The sequence below is a fragment of the Procambarus clarkii genome, chromosome 30 (assembly GCF_040958095.1).
Source record: "Procambarus clarkii isolate CNS0578487 chromosome 30, FALCON_Pclarkii_2.0, whole genome shotgun sequence".
Classification (NCBI taxonomy): Eukaryota; Metazoa; Arthropoda; class Malacostraca; order Decapoda; family Cambaridae; genus Procambarus; species Procambarus clarkii.
In genome coordinates this window covers 37,589,503-37,612,976 of record NC_091179.1, presented here as the reverse complement: position 1 = coordinate 37,612,976, position 23,474 = coordinate 37,589,503, and the positions used below count along the sequence as shown (strand labels likewise).

Genomic DNA, 23,474 nt, shown 5'->3' with positions numbered 1-23,474 from the left:
GGAAAAGGGCGGAGGTTTCCACACTGCAGTCTACACTAAGGAAACAAACATAGGAATGTGCCTAAATGCCAACAGCGACTGCCCAGACAGGTACAAGAGGAGTGTTGTTAACGCATATGTCGACGGTGCTCTCAGCCACAGCTCAGAAGGAAGCAAGTCGACGAAGAACTCTGTAGGGTAAGGCAGGTCCTAGTCAATAACGGCTTCTCCAATGGTTTCGTTGAAGACATCATAAGAAGGAAAGTGAAAAGCCATGCAACCTCTGAAGAGACAACTAACACAACACCTATACCCCCTATTAGACTATTTTACAGGAACTTCTTTTCCACAGCTCATAAAACGGAGGAAAGGGTCCTGAAAGATAATGTTAATAGAAACGTTATCCCTACAGACAAAAATCAGAGGATACAACTGACGATTTACTATAAAACCAGAAAAACGGCCAGCCTACTCATGAGAAACTCTCCAGACACAAAACAGAACGCTTTAAAAGAGACTAACGTCGTCTATGCCTTCAAATGCCCTCTTGGAGACTGTAAGCTCCAAAAAACCCAGTATATAGGTAAGACAACAACATCTCTTTCTAGGGGTTTAACGATGCATAAGCAACAGGGCTCCATTAAGGAACATATAATCTCTTCCCACAACCAAACCATCGCCAGAGAAATCCTAGTAAACAACACAGAAATCATCGATAGATACAGCGATAGCAGGCGGCTTGACGTTTGCGAGGCACTACACATCAAGAAGTCAACACCAGCAATCAACAGCCAATTATTGCACAACTATATTCTACCCACCTCAAGACTCCGCTCCAATATAGAAGCATCAAGAAATATGGACCAATAGGCTTTCTACAAACACTTCTATTCAATATCCATTGTTTCGTGTTCTGTCTTGTGTTGATGAAATTAATACCCTATTAATACTCTTGTTCTGTCTTGTGTTGATGAAATTAATACCCTATTAATGCCACATCTTGTTCTGTCTTGTGTTAATGCCACATCACCCCTTCCACCTCACTCAAATGTAGATATAAAATCGGAGATGCGTAAGTTCTATTCAGTTGTGTATTTGTGAACTAAAGTCTTTGAAAATGTAATAAGTTTTACGAAACGCGCTCGTGTCGCGTCAGACTAGAAATAAAAATGAATTTTGGAGAATTGATTTTTGATTTACCTCCAACAGTGAAAAGAAATGTACGAAAGATTGGAAAAAAAAAAAAAAATCGTGTTAGAATTATTAATCTTACTTTTTCGGTCATATTTAATAATATATGTCTACAGGAAAGACTGCTACCAAAATATACTAATATATATATATATATATATATATATATATATATATATATATATATATATATATATATATATATATATATATATATATATATATATATATATATATATATATATATATATATCCACCACCCAGAGCACCACACCCAGTGAGCCAGGACACATTCACCAGTGTTTAGTGACAAAAGGAAATTATCCCAGTGTTACGTGTCACATCAACCCTCCCCCCCACCCCCTGAGTGTAGTGCCTCCCCCCCCACCCCCTGAGTGTAGTGCCTCCCCCCCACCCCCTGAGTGTAGTGCCTCCCCCCCACCCCCTGAGTGTAGTGTCTCCCGCTCGCCCACTCCACTTGTGTAGTGTCTCCCCCCCCCCCCCCTCCGTGTGGTGCAGTGTCTTCCGCTTCCCCGCCCCCACCTCCCACGATCAGGTGGTCGCGCCTTCCCCTCCCCGGCCACCCTCCCAGACCAGGCCAGCGCAGCCTCCCAACCCCCCCACCCACCACCTCCACGAGCCCACCCACCCCAGACATCTGCCCAGACATGACGCATAGTATAGGGGACAACCTCGTCCCCCAGCCAGGAGGGAGAGACAAATACTCCAGTGCAAGGTGACATTCACTTCACCTAAGGGGATGGCAGAAGAAGCCGCTACCAGCCAGCTCACCCCTCCCGAAGCCAATCAAAGGAGAGGCACATGCAGTGTTTGTGGGAGCAACATCAGCATCAACTCTGTCTCCAGAGTCATACGCCAGCATGGTGACTGTCCTGGGTCAGGGAGGCCTCCCGTGGGAGGAGGCAGCACTCAGGAGCCTGTTGCACCAGTACAAATCGCAACAGATTACATTGCAACAGACGACCTGCTAGAGGCAATTAAAGCAACGTCAACCAGGACACTCACCCACATCCCAAAGGCCTCTCGCCCATTTGCTGCAGGGAAATACACGGACCTCATCGCAAAAGTCAACAGAGGGTCAAATAACCTTGATGCACCTGATACCATCAAAGCCTGGCACAATCTGTTACTTTTTGGCAATGCATGCTTAGGTGTACCAGACAGAGGAGGCAAGACGCTGGCCTCATCCGTCAATAAAGCAATTAGGATTTTCCTAGGGCTGACAACCTAGTCCGCCTCACCAAACACACCAAACACCGCCGAGGCATACCAAGTACGACAATCAGCGACAACAGAAAATTAGGTACCCAAGTAAGCAAGAAAATTGAAGAGGGCAATACAGTCGGGGCACTCAGGTTGATCACAAGTGAGGACAAAATTTTGCCCAGGGATGAAACCACAGCCCAAGCACTGAGAGAAAAACACCCCCTCAGGGCCGTAGGTGGACCTCCCCCACAGGTCAGGCTCGCCCCTAACCAGGAACCTCTGGTCCTCAGGGAGTCAGAGGTTTATAAAGCTATCGTTTCATTTCCCCCGGGCTCCTCAGGAGGCTACACAGGGGTAAGACCTCAACATGTGAAGGAAATGGTGAACCCTGTTCTTGGCCCAGCTGCAGAAGCGCTCCTGACAGAAATCACAACGTTTGTCAACAACTGCCTCGCCGGGTTAATCCCTAATGAAATCAAACCATTCTTCTTTGCTGCATCCCTATGTGCCCTGAAAAAGAAGGGGGGAGGGATCAGACCCATTGCCGTTGGTAATACCCTTCGCCGCCTAGTTGCAAGGGCTGCTGTCAGAAGTATCCGAATGGAAGCAGCCACCATGCTGCAACCCAAGCAGCTGGGGTTTGGAGTCCCCCAAGGCTGTGAAGCAGCGGCTCATGCTGCACGAGCCTACATTAGCTCTCTTACTGAAGACCAGGCAGTAGTAAAATTAGATTTTAAAAACGCTTTCAACTCGGTCAAAAGGGAAGCAATCCTCACTGCAGTCCAGGAACATTGCCCAAGCATTCTCCCGTTTGTGTCAGCAGGCTACAGCAAAGACTCAACCCTCCTGTTTGGCAAACATGAAGTCACCTCAGCAGAGGGAATTCAACAGGGTGACCCACTTGCACCGTTCCTCTTTTGCATAGCGGTTCGAGAAATTACAACCAGACTGTCCAGCGAGCTCAACATCTGGTTCCTGGATGATGGCACTCTAGCAGACACACAAAATTCCCTGCTAGAAGACCTACAGCTGGTGAAGACACGGGGGGAGTCCATGGGTCTCGTTCTTAACCCCTCCAAGTGCGAAATTATTGCATCCAGTGAAATAATCATTAGAGCAGTGAAATCAGTTCTACCAGAAGCCTCAGTCGTTAAACCTACCGACAGCACACTACTCGGAGCACCTCTGGGCCACAATGCCATTGCTGCAGTCCTTGACGAAAAGTTTAGAAACCTAAAGAGGATGGAAGAGAGAATTGGGGACTTGGACTCCCACGATGCCCTCTACCTTCTCACAAAGTGCCTTACCTTGCCCAGGCTAACATACTTCATAAGGTGTGCACCAACTTTTGGCAACCCATTTCTAAATCAATATGATGAGCTCCTCAGGTCAATATTCAGGAAGGCGCTCACCCTAGATTTAGATGACAGTCAGTGGGACCAAGCAACACTACCAGTGAGATTTGGAGGGATAGGCATACGAAAGGCAACTGAGGTAGCACTTCCAGCATTCTTATCCTCATGTACAGCAGCCAACGAATTGGTAGGGCAGATCCTACCAGAGCGTATGAGAGAGACAGCAGGAACTCATGATCAAACGTTCATCGAAGCAGCCAGACAATGGGACACCATTGCACACCCTCAACCCCTACCACAAGTCCCAAAAGACCACAAGCAGGCCCACTGGGATAGCCCCATAATGGAAAAGACTGTCACAGCAATGATTGACAACGCTGATGCTGAAAACAAAGCCCGCCTCCTAGCGGTAACAGCACCCCACGCCGGGGATTTTTTATTTGCTGTGCCCAATGCAGCCCTGGGAACTCGCCTCAGTCATGACGCTCTCCGCATTGGAGTTGCCCTTCGCCTTGCCGCCCCCATCCTCACCGAACATAGGTGCATCTGCGGAACTGCGATGGCAGACCAATATGGTCGTCATGGTCTGGTATGTCGTAAATCACAGGGTAAAATTGCAAGACATGAAGAAGTCAACGACATCATCAAGAGGAGCCTCGCCACAGCCCGCTGCCCGGCACAAAGAGAACCACACTTATCCAGACCTAACGACCCTCAGAAGCGCCCTGATGGGGTCACCTTGCTACCTTGGAAGGATGGTAAGCAAGTGGTATGGGACTACACGTGCGCTGCCACACTGGCCAGTACCTACCTCCACTACAGCACACGTGAAAGCGGTGGTGCTGCTTCTTTCAGGGAATCGCAGAAAATTATTAAATACAGAGGTCTAGCACACTGCTACAGCTTTGTTCCGATCGGCTCGGAGACCCTCGGTTCGTGGGGAAAATGTGCATTGAAGTTCCTGAAGGAATTGGGGGACAAATTGATCAGCGCTACAAAAGACCAGAGAGCAAAAAGTTTCTTGTTCCAGCGCCTCAGTGTTGCGATTCAGAGGGGAAATGCCTGTTGCGTCTTGGGCACTAGTCCAACTTCAGAGGAATTCGAAGAAGTGTTTGACTTGCAACAATGATCGAACCTGTCTGTGACATTCATCAATGTTTCCCATTGTTGTGTTTTTCAAGAGATCCATAACCTTTAAGTACCTTTTTGCATTATTATTTTTGTATCAACCCATGTATATCTTGTAACCATCAAATGCATAAAAGGCACAAAAAATAAAAAAGGAAGGGGGTAGTAGGAGAAAAGCACACAGAAACTGTATTGGAGGGGATCTAAACATTCCCTCTAATGCGTTATGCGTGGTTTCCTCCGAGGCTATGGGTCCCCCTTCTTCCAGCTAGAGGTGGTACTCCCTTCTATATATAAATATATATATATATATATATATATATATATATATATATATATATATATATATATATATATATATATATATATATATATATATATATATATATATATATATATATATTATATATATATATATATATATATATATATATATATATATATATATATATATATATATATATATATATATATATATATATATATATATATATATATATATATATATATATATATATATATATATATATATAACCTAAAAGGGGTACCACCTCTGGTGCAAGTGTAGGGACACATAGCCTCAGAGAAGAAAATAAAAAGTACTCAGAGATGACCTTGTAGATCCACATTGAACACTTTGATATTTTCTTCTCCTATCGCCCCTATTCTTTTAGTCTGTGTGTATATATATCTAACTTAATTTTAGTATAGATTATATATCTAACTTAATCTTAATATATCTAACTTTATGCATACACTTGCCTAAACGCGCAAGGTAGAAGTATAGAAACTTTTAGACACACAACACCCACCAGGGGACTTGAACCCTGGCCACCAGGATGGCAGGTACGCACTTGTACCCACTGCACCATACTCAGAGCCCCAAAAGAGGTGGGAATTCTGGGGTATTTAACTCCCAGACAACCCATCCTCTCCAGGCAATGGTATAGTGAGAGGCAATTGTATGCATTAAGCATGGGCCACGTGTTCTCCCATATAACAGGGCTTGATGGAAAATGTCAATTGCCTCTCACTATACCATTGCCTGTAGAGGATGTGTTGATTTACCACTGAAATTAATGGTAAAACTGAACCATAGATAGAAAATATAAATATAAATAATGACAACACTAATTTTCCAGACCAGCTCTGTAGGAATAATGCTGTCAATGAGATAGCTGTCATACAGCTAGTACTTCAATTGCTGGACTTATATCAACCTAATCAAACTCCTTACTCATTACAATCCTTCTGCATGGAGTTGGAGTCACTACTAAGAACATTTAGTCTTTAGGTTGATATAATCACTACTGAGTGGATGACCAAAGTAGTCACTCAACGAAAACTGTCCAGTGATATACTAGGTAGATTACAATAAACCCATCCTGACAGTACAAGACATCACTGAAGGTTTGCGTTCTGTCATAGACAAATGACGTGCAAATGAGGAAGTTAAAGCCTCTTGCGAGCCTTCAGAAATAGTAAAAAATAGTAAGTTAAAGGGTGAACCAAATACCCCAAATAAACAACAATCAATTACTTCCACATGATTCTGCCGTTGCTGACTGCAGTTGTTGTCAATCCGGCAAGGAGTGAGGACCAGGATGTCGCTGCTGACGTGGCTTGTGTCCCGTGTTTCTGCTGAAGGTCCCCTGGGGCCCTGACTGTCTGCAATCATGGGGAGGCCTGTGCCTCCTGTCACCAGGCAGGCCTCCATTGGCCTGGAGTTCTCTGGAATTCCTTCCTACCACGCGGTGGTGGTGGTGATAATTAATATGCTTCGTGTACCAGTGGAGTCTGTGTGCTGGGTGCAGCTGCTTGCCAGACGGCGGGCGATTGTCAAGTTCGGCTCCCCGGCGTTTTATCAAGATCTCGTCACGCGCTATGATGGGCGCTCATTCATTCTTCCTGGAGATGGTGGGTCAGTGACCCTCTCTGACCGTTGTGGAGCCACGACGTATGTAGCAGTGCATGGGATGCCTTTTAAGTTCCTGAAGATCTTCTACGTCGATACTTTGCCCGGTTTGGGCGGGTCCAACATGTAAGAATGAATTCCGTCCCTACCGGGAGATGGAAGGGGGTCCCTTGTGGGTCCCGCACTCTCGCCATGTGCCTCAGGGATTCTTTACCGTTCTCCATCATGCTGTTGGGGTTCTCAATTCGTGTTTTTCACAGTGGACAACCTCGGGCATGTTTCAGGTGCGGTTTACCGGGTCACCTGGCTGTGGGGTGTGAGGAGCGCCGAGTCACACCTGTTAACCTTTTCCGGGAGAAGGATTTTCCCCCAGCTGTTTCCAAGTGTTGGACCGTGTGATGATTCCCTGCCGGCTTGCCGGCTTCTGCCTTGGTGTTGGGTGGGGGTGACGATGTTGACGTGTGGTTTGGGGGCAGCCCCGCCCCCGCCACCGGCTTTCCCACCTCCGAGTCCCTGCTGCCCCAGCCCACCCCGTTGTGGCCACCCCTGCCTGCTTCGTCCCTGCATGCGTCGTCTCCTGTCTCTTTGGATGTCCGCGGTAAGATGTCTTCTGTAGTGTGTGTAGTCTGGTGCCCCCTGGCCGTGGAGGCTGCTGTTTTCAGGGGCCGGATTTCGAAGGTGCGTCCGTTGGAGAATTATGATGTGTTACGGGATGATGAGGGTGACAGCTCGGACGACCGGCAGCTTATCCACAAGCACTCGAGGCGAGTCCCGAGTACATCTCCCTTTCTTGGTGTGCCTTGGGTGGAGGTAGGAGAGTATGTTGATCCAGCGTCTCCCTCCGAGGTTGGCGGTGCTGTGGGGGGCTCTGTGCTACCTCCTGAGTCGCCCCCTACGCCTCCTGCTGTTGGCTCCCCACGGTTTGAGGTTTCTCCTCCCGAGCGTGATCTCGTTGTGGACTTAAGGAAGGATATGTGCCAGGGTGCCTTTGTTCATGTGCCCACTGGCAGGGGCTCTGACGCATCTGTGTCCTTTGTGGGTCCCCCCCCCCCCCAGTGTGCAGCCCCGTGAGAAGCCTCGTGAGAAGCCTCGTGCGCAGGCCAGTTCGAAGCCCTGTGCGGTGCCCTGTGCCGCCCCCGGAGCGCCTCCCTGTGCGGATTCCAGTGCAAAATCCCCTAGTGTGGACCTCTTTCCTGTGATCGCGGCTGATGGGGGCATAGTCCCTCAGTCGTGGTGTTTGGACCTCACTTTGGACGAACAGGGTGCGTCCGGTCCCGTGGTGCTCATCAACTATTTAGGTACCGAGGTTAAAGGGGTTTATATATGGGGTACCTGATTGGATTCTAAGGGGTTGTCATAGCCAGGGGGTGGTAATGGGGGACGAGCTCCCATGACCTATAAAAGGCTCCTATACGGCATGCGTCTCAAATAGCCTCTGACAACCAAGTCCAACTCCTGGCCTGCACGGGTGGCTTAGTCTTTAAGTCCGGCGGAACTGCTTTTACTGACAGGAGAAGGGGTGAGGGCGTGCTCTGGCGCCTTAAAACCAGCTGCTCCGGGTAGATGGGACTCGATAGCCTGGGAAGGCAGCCCATCTAGGGGAGAGAAACCCTGATTTTAAACCTCCGCTGCCTTGTGGCCATACCCCTTTTTTTGGGAGAGGCTTCAGGAGTCAACCTCGAGGAAAAATCCGGAGTTGGAGCCCCTAAGGCAGTTCGTTGTTGACGTCGACCTCGTTCTGGCAGCTCCTGCGACGTTGCTGGAACCATGTGTATTGGCATTTGCCTTTCTATTGGATAATTTCAGCAACGTGGAGAGGGGGGACCTGCTGCATGGGTAACAGCTTCTCCTCCATATCTACCTACCCAGGCTTTGCGCCCTGTTAGGGCGCAACTCCATAGTCTTCCGAGAATGAAGGAGGCCTACTACTACTACCTGATTGGATGCCTCGGCTTTGTGCGTCTCCTGGTAGACCGGTGTCCGAAGACGTCCAGCTGGTTTGGGAAGAGTACTGCTTGTGCTTCCCGACACAGGAGTTTCCGGACAAGTATCGATTGTGCCGGTGTTTGAGTGTAAACTCCCTGTCTGTGATTTTGTTACCGTTTCTGCGGTTCTATGTATGTTTTGTCTACGTGTTAGGTTTCGCCCTGTTGGGTGATGTGCTTGTTTGTGTGTTCCGTATGCATTTTTTTGGTTGTACTGTGCTGTTTGTGTCCTGTGTGTGCTTTGTGTTCTTTTGTTTGTGTAGTTTCTAGGGCTGTTGGGTATGTGTTTGTATTTGCATGTGTGTTGGCCGGTTCCTGCATGTTCCGGTGCTTGTTTTGTTTTGTTTATGTTTTGCATGTGTGGTTGTCATTTCTTTATGTTCTTTCCCGGTCCCTGCGTGTTCTGGTTATGAATTCCTGTCTGTCTTGGTTTTTTGTCCTGCTTATGTGGCCCTTCAGGCTGGCTTGTGTATCTAGTTTTGTAATTGTTATTTTGTACCATATCATTTCTGTTTTTTTCATGTTTCCTGTTATATGCTTGTTTTGTTTTCAGTTTTGTGTTTCCTTTCTCTGTTGTTCTCATGTGTTGTTATGTACTTTATGGATCACTGCTTGTTCAAATTTTCCAGGGTGTTTTTATGTGTATTTAATGTACTTTATCAATAAAAAGAAGAAAAAAGAACTTCCACACCAAGGTAGAGAAAATCTGGCAGTGAGAGCACTTATGCAGCAGAATCCTCCAAGCCTACTGTTACTAGTTAACCCAAACCGGTAACATTCAAGCTTGCAGTAGGCTGGGGAAAATGTTTGCTCTGCAAAGAGAAACATTCAACACACTGTTGCACCAATTATCCTGACAGAGACACTCGTATTGAGCGACACCTGATATTAAGGAAATGCCCAAGGTGTCTCAAATCACACAACTTCGAGCGTTGTGAGATCTAACTTTACACCTGCAATAGGTGTAGAAAAGTTAAGCACCATGCAGCACTGTGCAAACTTAATAAATTAACGTGTTCCAAACCCAAGGTGGAAGATAACATTCCCACCACAGAACAACACTGAAAGGTGCGACATAAAGTCAGTGTCCAATCGGCAGAGTCCAAACGTAATGTGATTTTGCCTACTGCCTAAATTACCATCCAGAATAAGAGGGCCAGGGTCCATACTCGTGGGTTGTTTAACCAAGCGTCCCAAAGAACATTTCTCACTAAAAAGTGGCAGATGATCTACAATTAAAGACTGTAATCAAGGGACATTGAATATTTCATGGTTCTTAGTTGAGACAGGACCTCAGGTCTACCCGGTGGTTCAAACATCAGTAAGATTAGGCAGCTACGTCTGTCAAGTACAAGCCATTGTAGTGGACACAATTCCAACCGACCTAAATGTACAAGGTCTAGGCGCTACTGCCAATTTCCTGAGAAATATGGGAAATAAAATTGGCAGCTAAAATTAAGTCTGATCACCTCACCGACATCAGAATCCTTGTAGGTGCAGACTTCTACTACCACCAATTCATCGGTAGCCTAACTAAATATCAGGGTATAACCATGCTAAATTCTGCAGGAGGCAAATTACTCACAGCTCCAGTATTTACCCTTAGGAGACCTATTCCTGCAATCAAACAATACCAGTAGAAATCTAAGCTTGTCAGCTGATTATACAACTCCAGTAGCATTATACTAAGGATAATACAGTTGACAATAACAACAGAGGTTGATCTTGATCAATCTCTGTTGGTCATGATTTAAATGATGATCTGTTGATCATCATTTAAAGCTGATGATGTGTTCATGAGGCCTCATTGGCAAATCAGTGAACAGTAGCCTAAACAACCTATAAGTCACTGTGACCAAAGTCATTGAACTCCATGCAGTCTCAGAACCATACTTGACTTTAATGATTGACTATTCAATCCTCTGAATCAAATAACAAAATTAAATTCAATTTGTCAGCCAAATAAACTCCAGCAAATAAGCACAGGGGAGCATGACTGACTATATAAATCCGATGACTGATTTTGATACATTTATTATTTAATCCAGGGCCTAATCATGGGCCTCAGTGTATAAATATCAGTGACCAGTAACCTGAACAACCTTTAAGTTAATATAACTAATGTCACTGTTCTCACTCCAGTCCCAGAATTATACTTGACTGTAGTAATTGTTCATATTCAGTTCTCAGGGTTAAATATATTGTACTTAGGTTAGAATTTTAGCCTCACAAGAGTTAGCCGGGAATGAAATCGTCACAAGACTACCAACCCCTACAGTTCTTGTACGGGACATCTGTCCTTTACAAACTGCCACACAAAATGTGTGATTACTAACTACTAACATCAAAATTAATCTAATAATTAGAAGGAGGAGTATCGGTGCTCGTCAGTCCTAAGTAATGGACTTCAGCCTGTGTTCGGTCCTCGGGGAATTATGTCGTAAAACCCAACACCATTTACTTATATTTAATACAAAAGGCAGATAATAGCTGCTGGATTGTATAAATAAATTAACTCATATCAAATGAAGCACAGTGGAATTTTCCTCAATAGAAAACGGGGGATATCATTGCCATGTTGCTATGAAATTCACCAGCTAATTCTGTTGGGAATTATTCTTAATACAGCAGTCTCTGGACTGTAAACATCATAACAACATTTCCCATGAATCAAATAAATTATCAGAACCAAACTGTAGTACCAAAAATACCTACAGTAAATGTAGGCCATTTAACCACTTTTGACATCGGGATAAGAGAACCAGGATGCGTCAATGGGAGGCTGGCCTTAGGCAGGCAGTAAATTTATCAACAAAGTCTCGAGTGGAGCTCACTTCAAGTTCCACAGAAATTTTCCTTGGACACCAGTGTTACAAGACTAAACCATCCCGTTATGAACATGCATCGTCTACAGTAAGGGAGGTGTTCTTTCCGAAACTTGTTTATTAGCTGTTTCATTCCTAATCTGAAATATTATAGGTACTTATACGGTGAGCCGGTTAGAATGCAAATGAGACACAAAAACAAGGTAAATATTCCTTGGTCCTTATCTCATAATCAATATACCAATGTTTCCCCCTGATATAGCTGTCATATTAGGCTTAATGCTTTTATTTGTGAGTGCCCTTTGACTCGTGGAACAGAAGAGGAACAAGAATTAACACTAGTTACCTAGTTCACCAGTACATAAGTTGGGAGCCAGCCACACCCACAGTGTATCGACAGGTTTAATCATTCGTGTTCATACTGGTTGTGTAGGAAATAACAACAATAAGATAATTTTAGTTAAGATAATCCCATTTTAGTTAATAATATGTAGTCTAATACTGTAGTGAATGTCTACTAATCAATAATTTTGATTAACTACATATAAACTAAGAACCCCCCAGAATGAGTGAGGAAAGTGATTTGTGAGACATTTTAAAAAATACAGTCCACTTCAAGCAACAAACAGTTTGCTACCGAAAATATAAATTAATGTAAATAAAAATTACTATATAAATTAATGTAAAATATAAATTACTGTACACAGTAAATTGAAATAAATTAAATAAATATGAATCTCACAAGTGAATTCACCACACCCCCGGTGAGCGGGTCGAGTACACCCCCCCCCCCTGGTGAATGGGTCGAGTAGATCCCCCTGGTGAGTGGGTCGAGTAGACCCCCTGGTGAGTGGGTCGAGTATACCCCTAGGGTAAGTGGGTCTAGTACAGGCAGACAGACAGACATATAGACAGACAGATAGACAAACAGACAGACTGAGAGCTAATTAATTAGTTTGAAGGCAAATTTTCGTGATGATCAAGAAGACTAACAACACACCAACTCTTAATTTCACAGCGAAGCAAATGATGGAACAAATTTTCCAGCATTTTCATTGCACTGTAAGCATCATCCTAGTACGCTCTCTATTCATTTTGTTGAGTGGTTCTCAGTTTATCAGCTTCACATGAATGAGCTAGTTGTGGAATATGCAAAAATGTTCTCTGCATGGATTCATAGTTCCCAGACGTCTTCCTCCGCAGTAATTTTTGCAATTGGACGTCAGTCAATCATTTCATATGTGTCTCTTAAGGATATAAACTTTTGGCAATCAACGTATGCTTTAGTTTAGACTTATGTGTCTCTCGGCTGACGTAAACATCACTGTATGAGTGTGTGAAGGGTGGGTGGCAAGGTTGATACATTAGCGGTGATGACATGCGTCCTGGCCCATTGTGAGGAGTAGGCTGACCTCTGCATCAGTTACATTGTGTGAACCAGTAGAAGGTGTTGACTTCTACATATGGTGTGTAACTTACGGTGAGGTGAGTATCATACTTCAACCAGCAATAATCTGAAAGACAAATGGCAGTCAACAGTCTTAAGCAAAGCTTCTACAAATATGCAAAGAATAAATCCAATTATTGCAGACTGATAAATACATTTTCGTGAATTTTACCTGCAATTTTTGCAAAAATAATTTAAAAAATCAAGTATTGCTGACAACAATGACGACTCAGTGACTCAGACTGACAGTTCACAATCATTGACTAACTTAAATAAAATAACTGTGAAAACAAGCAAAGGTGAGCATAAACTAATCATCAGAACACACTGCTATGTCAGGAAGATTAAGTAGAACTTGGAATAGTATAAAGTCACAAAGTCTAAGTGGAAGGAAATATCAGCCTAATGTCCCTCTCCATAATGATAAACTTGAAATCATCCTTTATATATATATATATATATATATATATATATATATATATATATATATATATATATATATATATATATATATATATATATATATATATATATATATATATGTGTGTGTGTGTCTGTGCAAACAAGCCTGACTGGTCCCCAGGACTATATGCAACTGAAAACTCACACCCCAGAAGTGACTCAAACATATACTGCCAGGAGCAACGCAACTGGTATGTACAGGACGCCTTAATCCGCTTGACCATCACGACCGGACATAAGGACGTGACAGACGAAGCTATTTGAACCACTTCCCCGCCGTCACTCGGATGGTAATCTTGGGCATAGCATTTTATCAAATCACCTCATTCTTTGGGGCACACGTGAGGAACACAAATGCAAACAAGCCTGAATGGTCCCCAGGACTATATGCAACTGAAAACTCACACCTCAGAAGTGACTCGAACCCATATTGCTAGGAGCAACGCAACTGGTATGTACAGGACGCCTTAATCCGCTTGACCATCATGACCTACCATAAGGAAAAGATAGCCGAAGCTATTTGAACCACTTCCCCGCCGGCACTCGAATGGTAATCTTGGGCATAGCATTTCATCAAATCACCTCATTCTTTGGGGCACACGTGAGGAACACAAATGCGAACAAGCCTGAATGGTTTCCAGAACTATGTGCAACTGAAAACTCACACCCCAGAAGTGACTCAAACCCATACTGCCAGGAGCAACGCAACAGGTATGTACAGGACGCCTTAATTCGCTTAAGTTAATCAGATTATACCTTCCTTGAGAGGCGGGGTGAAATGTTTGAGCCCATGGCTGGCTGAAGACAGTCTAGTTGTGGGAGTGGAACTGGCAAGTCCTCCGAGTCTCCGTCTGTTCCAGCAACGAAGTGTAGCAGACAGCTACGTGAGAGCCTGATGTGATCTTAGTGACCAAGTTAAGTCTGCAGTATGTGAGGATTGAATGTAAGACTAACCGGGTGTGGAGTGTTGTAGTAATCATTCAATATTAGGGACTTATTAGGGCGGAAGTTACGAGTGTAGGTGGTAACCACGGAGGTCAAGTGATTATGGGTATTGGGAGTTAATTTAACTAAATAGAGTATGTTAATATGTTATTATTTGTCAGAGTCCATTCTTTGTAATTAAATGAGAAAACCCGACGGCCTTTAAATACCTTCCATATGTCCCCTCATTGTGTTCCTTTACAAACCTAGTGGTACGCCTCAAGGGTCAGGTGTCTGTATAAGTACACGGTGGTAGAAACGGTTGCTGAGGAAAGGTGTTATGTGTTGTGTAATCACTGTGTTCGGAATGAACCGGGGTTCAGCGTCACGACAAAACATGCATGCATACATACATACATACATAGTAGTAGTAGTAGGCAACATTCAGTCTCGGGAGACTATGGAGTTGCGCCCTAGTTGTCAATCCTGGTGCAGCGTCTGGTGTGACTGATGAGGCCAATCCGAGAGTGGCAGTCCATCCCACACCAAGCACAAACGATGTCCGATTCTGGTCTGTCTTCCTGGCTACCGGCTTTCCTTCTCTGTCTCTTTGCCTCCGATTCCTTGGCAAGTGACTCCTCGAACTTGGAGAGACCTCTTTGAACAGACTGCCTCCAGGCTGATCGGTCTGCAGCCAGTGTCTCCCATATAGCAAGATCGACGTCCATGGCTTTCAGGTCCCTCTTGCATGCGTCTTTTTACCGAAGCTGGGGCTTGCCTGTTGGACGCTTTCCCTGCATCAGCTCTCCATACAGGAGATCCTTGGGGATCCTGCCATGGCCCATTCGCACAACGTGCCCGAGCCAGCGCATTCGTCTCTGTTTCAGCATTGTGTACATGCTAGTGATTCTTGCTCTCCTCAAGACGTTGTTGTTTGTCACCTTGTCCTGCCAGGTGATGTCCAAGATGTGTTGAAGGCAGCGCATGTGGTAGGCATTCAGCCGTCTTTCCTGACAGGAGCGGAGTGTCCAAGACTCACTGCCAAAAAGATAAGTGCTCAGGACACAGACTCTGTAAACCTGAATCTTAATATACTCAGTTAGCCTATTGTTAGCCCACACTCTCTTTGTCAGTCTGGACATGGTTGTAGATGCCTTACCGATGCGTTTCTTTAGCTCCGTACCAAGAGAGAGGGAGTCAGAGATTGTGGAGCCCAGGTACACAAAGTCGTGAACGACTTCCAGTTTGGAATCGGAGATGCTGATGTCAGGTGGGGAGTCCACTCCTTGTCCCATGACTTGTGTTTTCTTCAGGCTGATGGTGAGTCCGAAAGCCTGAGAGGCCTCACTGAAGCGGGTCATGAGCCGTTGGAGATCTTCGGCTGAGTGGGCAGTGACCGCTGCGTCGTCGGCAAAAAGGAAGTCGCGCAGACACCTCAGCCGAACCTTTGTCTTAGTACTCAGTCTGGCGAGGTTAAAGAGCTTTCCATCCGACCTGGTCCGGAGGTAAATGCCTTCCGTGACAGATCCAAAGGCATGCCGCAGCATAACTGCGAAGAAAATCCCGAATAAGGTTGTAGCCAGTATGCAGCCCTGCTTTACTCCACTTCGGATGTCAAAGGCGTCTGTTGTTAGGCCATCAAAGACCACGGTGCCCCTCTTGTTCTCATAGAAAGATCTGATGATGCTGAGGAGCCTAGTTGGGCATCCGATTTTGGGGAGGATCTTGAACAGGCCATCCCTGCTGACGAAGTCGAAGGCCTTCGTCAGATCTATGAAGGCTACGAAGAGTGGCTGCTTCTGTTCCCTGCATTTCTCCTGCATTTGTCTGAGGGAAAAGACCATGTCGATGGTGGACCTGTCAGCTCTGAATCCGCATTGTGATTCTGGATAGACTCTCTCTGCAAGTACTTGGAGCCTATTCAATGCTACTCGAGCAAACAGCTTTCCGACAATACTGAGGAGGGAGATTCCACGGTAGTTGTTGCAGTCTCCCCTGTCACCTTTATTCTTATACAGCGTGACGATGTTGGCATCCCTCATGTCCTGTGGCACCTCTCCTTCTTCCCAGCACAGGCAGAGAATTTCATGCAGCTCCATGAGCAGGCTACCTCTGCAACACTTCAAGGTCTCAGCAAGAATGGCATCTTTGCCAGGAGCTTTACCAGAAGCAAGGGAGTCTAGGGCATCGCCGAGTTCTTCGAGGGTCGGCTCGCTGTCGAACTCCATTAACACAGGCAGACACTCAATGGCGCTCAGGGCGTCTTCGGTGACCACATTGTCCCTGGCGTATAGCTCAGAGTAGTGCTCGACCCAGCGCTTCACCTGCAGTGTCTGGTCCTGAATCACCTCGCCAGTGGCAGATTTCAGAGGGGCGGTCTTCCTCTGGATTGGGCCGAGGGCCTGCTTGATGCCGTCATACATTCCCCTTACATTGCCTGTGTCCGCTGCAGTTTGTATCTGGGAACAGAGCTTTAGCCAATAGTTGTTGGCACACTGCCTGGCGCTCTGCTGCACTTTGCAGCAGACGGCCCGAAGGATCTGTAAGTTGCGCTGACTTGGGCAGGCTTTGTAGGCTGCCAAGTCGTTTCTCTTCTGCTCGATGACAGGTGTCATCTCTTCCGAGTGAGCCTCGAACCAGTCTGCCGACCTGCTGGTCTTCTTGCCAAAAGTGGAAATGGCAGCGTTGAATACAGCGTCTCTGAAGTGCTCCCATCTTTTACAGGCAGTGACCCCGGCTGGGTCAGGAAGAGCTTCCTCGAGCACGCGTGCAAAATCTTCCACCTTGTCCTGGTTGCGGGTCTTGGTGGTGTCGATGCGAGGTCTGCCCGCCCTTTTCGAGTGATGAATCTTCTTTGGTTGTATCTTGACCCTGCTATATACCAGGGAGTGGTCGGTGTCACAGACAGCACTCTGGTAGCTACGCGTAATCTTGACGCTGGGTAGACTTGCACGCCTGGTAAGAATCAGGTCAAGCTGGTGCCAGTGCTTGGATCTGGGGTGTCTCCAAGATACTCGGTGTTGAGGCTTTGTGCCGAAGAACGTGTTGATGACACAAAGACCATGAAGGCAGCAGAGTTCTAGCAGACGTTGCCCATTCTCATTCATCCTTCCTATGCCAAATTGACCCAGGCAAGTGGGCCAAATGTTGTGCTCGGCACCCACTCTGGCGTTGAAGTCGCCGAGGATGAACAATGGCTCCTTTACAGGGATTCTCGCTATGATTCTGTTGAGGTCATCGTAGAATTTTCCCTTTGTCTCTGCTGGAGAAGTCAGGGTTGGTGCATATTCACTACTTACATTGACTGGTCCTGTTTGGGAGTGTAGTTGCAGAGACAGAATTCGTTCGGTTTCCCCCATCGGTGGCATAATGTGCCCCAACAGTGCATTCCTGACAGCAAATCCCACACCATGTTCTCTGGTCTCATCAGGTGGTTTTCCTTGCCAGAAGAAAGAGAAGGTCCTCTCTCTCACAGATCCTGATCCAGGGAGCCTGGTCTCGTGGAGAGAAACAATATCCATCAGCAGTTTGATCAGCTTCCTATCGATGATTGCTGTTTTTCGGGCGTCATTGATTTCTTGCAGGTCGCTAGAGAAACCTGGTGTCAGTGTCCTGATGTTCCATGTGCCCAGCTTTAGGGCAGTTGATATTTTCTTCTTTGGTTTGGTATTGCTTGGTGCCAAGTTGTCGGGCCGCTTGTCGGTTTTCACCCTAAACCCCACGCACCCAGTGAGGTTAACGGACCGTGGGGAGGCAACACCTTATTGGCTAGGTTTTGCCCAGCTTGAGGAGGGCGGTAGCTGCCCATTGGGGCGCGATGACCCCTCCCACCATCGGAAGCAACCCCTGGCGTCACACTCTTCGCCAATCGAGCAGAAGACTTAAAACCGGTAGACTGTCGCTTTCCGTGTTGGTTCGACGCTGTGAGGCGAAGCTGGAGTGCCCTCTCCAGGGCGCAAAACCTGGGTAGGTAGATATGGAGGAGAAGCTGTTACCCTTGCAGCAGGTTCCCCCCCCCCCCCCTCTCCACGTTGCTGAAATTATCCAATAGAAAGGCAAATGCCAATACACATGGTTCCAGCAACGTCGCACGAGCTGCCAGAACGAGGTGGACGTCAACAACGAAGTGCCTTAGGGGCTCCAACTCCGAATTTTTCCTCGAGGTAGACTCCTGAAGCCTTTCCCAAAAAAGGGGTATGGCCGCAAGGCAGCGGAGGTTTAAAATCAAGGTTTTCCTTCCCCTAGATGGGCTGCCTTCCCAGGCTATCGAGTCCCATCTACCCAGAGCAGCTGGTTTTAAGGCGCGAGAGGCACGCTCTCGCCCCTTCTCCCTAATACATACATACATACATACATACATACATACATACATACATACATACATACATACATACATACATACATACATACATACATACATACATTTACATCCAGTTACAAAGAGTTGATTATATAGTACTTAGTTGTTTTTTTCTTAAATTGGATGATAGAGGGGCAGTCTTTAACGTGATTGGGAATACACACACACACACACACACACACACATATACACACACACACACACACGCACACACACACACACACACACACACACACACACACACACACACACACACACACACACATACATACATACATACATACATACATACATACATACTTACATATACGTCCAGTCAGCATATTGCTATTTCGGAACAAAATCAAATACAGTTTATATTGGTGAGACGCCACTGTGATGAGGAGTTTAAATATCACAGGAACTGTAGGTTAATGTGTGACATAAGTGAGGTTAGATGAGGCATCTTCATGCATCAGCTGGAGGCTGGGAGAGTGTTGTTGTGGAGTCTACTGGTACTATGCCCGGATTTTGGAGAGTGGGTTTGACCCTTCCACCCGCCACGTTGACCGCAGAACGTCTAAGGTTACCTGCCACCCTCGCTTATCAAGGGTATCGGCCCCCTTCCAACCCCCCCCCCCACCCCCACACACACATGCACCAGATTCTTAACTAACATTATTTATGATTTACAATTTATGTTACTACACTGACTCTCAATTTCACAATATTGTATAAACTTGGAACTTAAAATTTGTCAATCTGTTTCATAAACTGCTAACTTTGTTACCCGTCTAGTAGGTGGTAGTGGACCCTATACCCATCTTGTGGGTGGTAGTGGACCCCATACCCATCTTGTGGGTGGTAATGGACCCCATACCCATCTTGTGGGTGGTAGTTGACCCCATACCCATCTTGTGGGTGGTAATGGACCCCATACCCATCTTGTGGGTGGTAGTTGACCCCATACCCATCTTGTGGGTGGTAGTGGACCCCATACCCATCTTGTGGGTGGTAATGGACCCCATACCCATCTTGTGGGAGGTAGTTGACCCCATACCCATCTTGTGGGTGGTAGTGGACCCCATAACAATCTTGTGGGTGGTAATGGACCCATACCCATCTTGTGGGTGGTAATGGACCCTATACCCATCTTGTGGATGGTAATGGACCCAATACCCATCTTGTGGATGGCAGTGGACCCCATACCCATCTTGTGTGTGGTAGTGGACCCCATACCCATCTTGTGGGTGGTAGTGGACCCCATACCCATCTTGTGGGGTGCTAGTGGACCCCATACCCATCTTGTGGGTGCTAGTGGACCCCAAACCCATCTTGTGGGTGGTAGTGGATCCCATACCCATCTTGTGGATGGTAATGGACCCCATACCCATCTTGTGGGTGTGGTGGACCCCATACCTATCCTATGGGTATTAGTGGACTCCATACCCATCATATGTTTACAAGAAAGACTGCTACCAATGTATATATATATATATATATATATATATATATATATATATATATATATATATATATATATGCGAACAAGCCTGAATGGTCCCCAGGACAATATGCAACTGAAAACTCACACCCCAGAAGTGACTCGAACCCATACTCCCAGGAGCCATGCAACTGGTATGTACAAGACGCCTTAATCCACTTGACCATCACGACCGGACAAAATGAGGTGATAGCCAAGGCTATTTGAACCACCCCACCGCCGGCACTCGGATAGTAATCTTGGGCATAGCATTTTACCAAATCACCTCATTCTTTGGGGCACACGTGAGGAACACAAATGCGAACAAGCCTGAATGGTCCCCAGGACAATATGCAACTGAAAACTCACACCCCAGAAGTGACTCGAACCCATACTCCCAGGAGCCATGCAACTGGTATGTACAAGACGCCTTAATCCACTTGACCATCACGACCGGACAAAATGAGGTGATAGCCAAGGCTATTTGAACCACCCCACCGCCGGCACTCGGATAGTAATCTTGGGCATAGCATTTTACCAAATCACCTCATTCTTTGGGGCACACGTGAGGAACAAATGCGAACAAGCCTGAATGGTCCCCAGGACAATATGCAACTGAAAACTCACACCCCAGAAGTGACTCGAACCCATACTCCCAGGAGCCATGCAACTGGTATGTACAAGACGCCTTAATCCACTTGACCATCACGACCGGACAAAATGAGGTGATAGCCAAGGCTATTTGAACCACCCCACCGCCGGCACTCGGATAGTAATCTTGGGCATAGCATTTTACCAAATCACCTCATTCTTTGGGGCACACGTGAGGAACACAAATGCGAACAAGCCTGAATGGTCCCCAGGACAATATGCAACTGAAAACTCACACCCCAGAAGTGACTCGAACCCATACTCCCAGGAGCCATGCAACTGGTATGTACAAGACGCCTTAATCCACTTGACCATCACGACCGGACAAAATGAGGTGATAGCCAAGGCTATTTGAACCACCCCACCGCCGGCACTCGGATAGTAATCTTGGGCATAGTATTTTACCAAATCACCTCATTCTTTGGGGCACACGTGAGGAACACAAATGCGAACAAGCCTGAATGGTCCCCAGGACAATATGCAACTGAAAACTCACACCCCAGAAGTGACTCGAACCCATACTCCCAGGAGCCATGCAACTGGTATGTACAAGACGCCTTAATCCACTTGACCATCATGACCGGACAAAATGAGGTGATAGCCAAGGCTATTTGAACCACCCCACCGCCGGCACTCGGATAGTAATCTTGGGCATAGCATTTTACCAAATCACCTCATTCTTTGGGGCACACGTGAGGAACACAAATGCGAAAAAGCCTGAATGGTCCCCAGGACAATATGTAACTGAAAACTCACACCCCAGAAGTGACTCGAACCCATACTCCCAGGAGCCATGCAACTGGTATGTACAAGACGCCTTAATCCACTTGACCATCACGACCGGACAAAATGAGGTGATAGCCAAGGCTATTTGAACCACCCCACCGCCGGCACTCGGATAGTAATCTTGGGCATAGCATTTTACCAAATCACCTCATTCTTTGGGGCACACGTGAGGAACACAAATGCGAACAAGCCTGAATGGTCCCCAGGACAATATGCAACTGAAAACTCACACCCCAGAAGTGACTCGAACCCATACTCCCAGGAGCCATGCAACTGGTATGTACAAGACGCCTTAATCCACTTGACCATCACGACCGGACAAAATGAGGTGATAGCCAAGGCTATTTGAACCACCCCACCGCCGGCACTCGGATAGTAATCTTGGGCATAGCATTTTACCAAATCACCTCATTCTTTGGGGCACACGTGAGGAACACAAATGCGAACAAGCCTGAATGGTCCCCAGGACAATATGCAACTGAAAACTCACACCCCAGAAGTGACTCGAACCCATACTCCCAGGAGCCATGCAACTGGTATGTACAAGACGCCTTAATCCACTTGACCATCACGACCGGACAAAATGAGGTGATAGCCAAGGCTATTTGAACCACCCCACCGCCGGCACTCGGATAGTAATCTTGGGCATAGCATTTTACCAAATCACCTCATTCTTTGGGGCACACGTGAGGAACACAAATGCGAACAAGCCTGAATGGTCCCCAGGACAATATGCAACTGAAAACTCACACCCCAGAAGTGACTCGAACCCATACTCCCAGGAGCCATGCAACTGGTATGTACAAGACGCCTTAATCCACTTGACCATCACGACCGGACAAAATGAGGTGATAGCCAAGGCTATTTGAACCACCCCACCGCCGGCACTCGGATAGTAATCTTGGGCATAGCATTTTACCAAATCACCTCATTCTTTGGGGCACACGTGAGGAACACAAATGCGAACAAGCCTGAATGGTCCCCAGGACAATATGCAACTGAAAACTCACACCCCAGAAGTGACTCGAACCCATACTCCCAGGAGCCATGCAACTGGTATGTACAAGACGCCTTAATCCACTTGACCATCACGACCGGACAAAATGAGGTGATAGCCAAGGCTATTTGAACCACCCCACCGCCGGCACTCGGATAGTAATCTTGGGCATAGCATTTTACCAAATCACCTCATTCTTTGGGGCACACGTGAGGAACACAAATGCGAACAAGCCTGAATGGTCCCCAGGACAATATGCAACTGAAAACTCACACCCCAGAAGTGACTCGAACCCATACTCCCAGGAGCCATGCAACTGGTATGTACAAGACGCCTTAATCCACTTGACCATCACGACCGGACAAAATGAGGTGATAGCCAAGGCTATTTGAACCACCCCACCGCCGGCACTCGGATAGTAATCTTGGGCATAGCATTTTACCAAATCACCTCATTCTTTGGGGCACACGTGAGGAACACAAATGCGAACAAGCCTGAATGGTCCCCAGGACAATATGCAACTGAAAACTCACACCCCAGAAGTGACTCGAACCCATACTCCCAGGAGCCATGCAACTGGTATGTACAAGACGCCTTAATCCACTTGACCATCACGACCGGACAAAATGAGGTGATAGCCAAGGCTATTTGAACCACCCCACCGCCGGCACTCGGATAGTAATCTTGGGCATAGCATTTTACCAAATCACCTCATTCTTTGGGGCACACGTGAGGAACACAAATGCGAACAAGCCTGAATGGTCCCCAGGACAATATGCA

The 23,474-nt window shown here is 46.5% G+C and overlaps 1 long non-coding RNA gene across 1 annotated transcript in view; it reads right to left on the bottom strand.

The window, feature by feature from the left end:
* Positions 1-12,383: 12,383 nt before the first annotated feature.
* LOC123765535 (uncharacterized) overlaps positions 12,384-23,474 on the bottom strand; it is a 45,325-nt gene continuing 34,234 nt past the window's right edge. Inside the window, exon 3 of the long non-coding RNA XR_006773730.2 lies at positions 12,384-13,119. This is a non-coding gene — a long non-coding RNA (uncharacterized lncRNA). The remainder of the gene's footprint in view (positions 13,120-23,474) is intronic.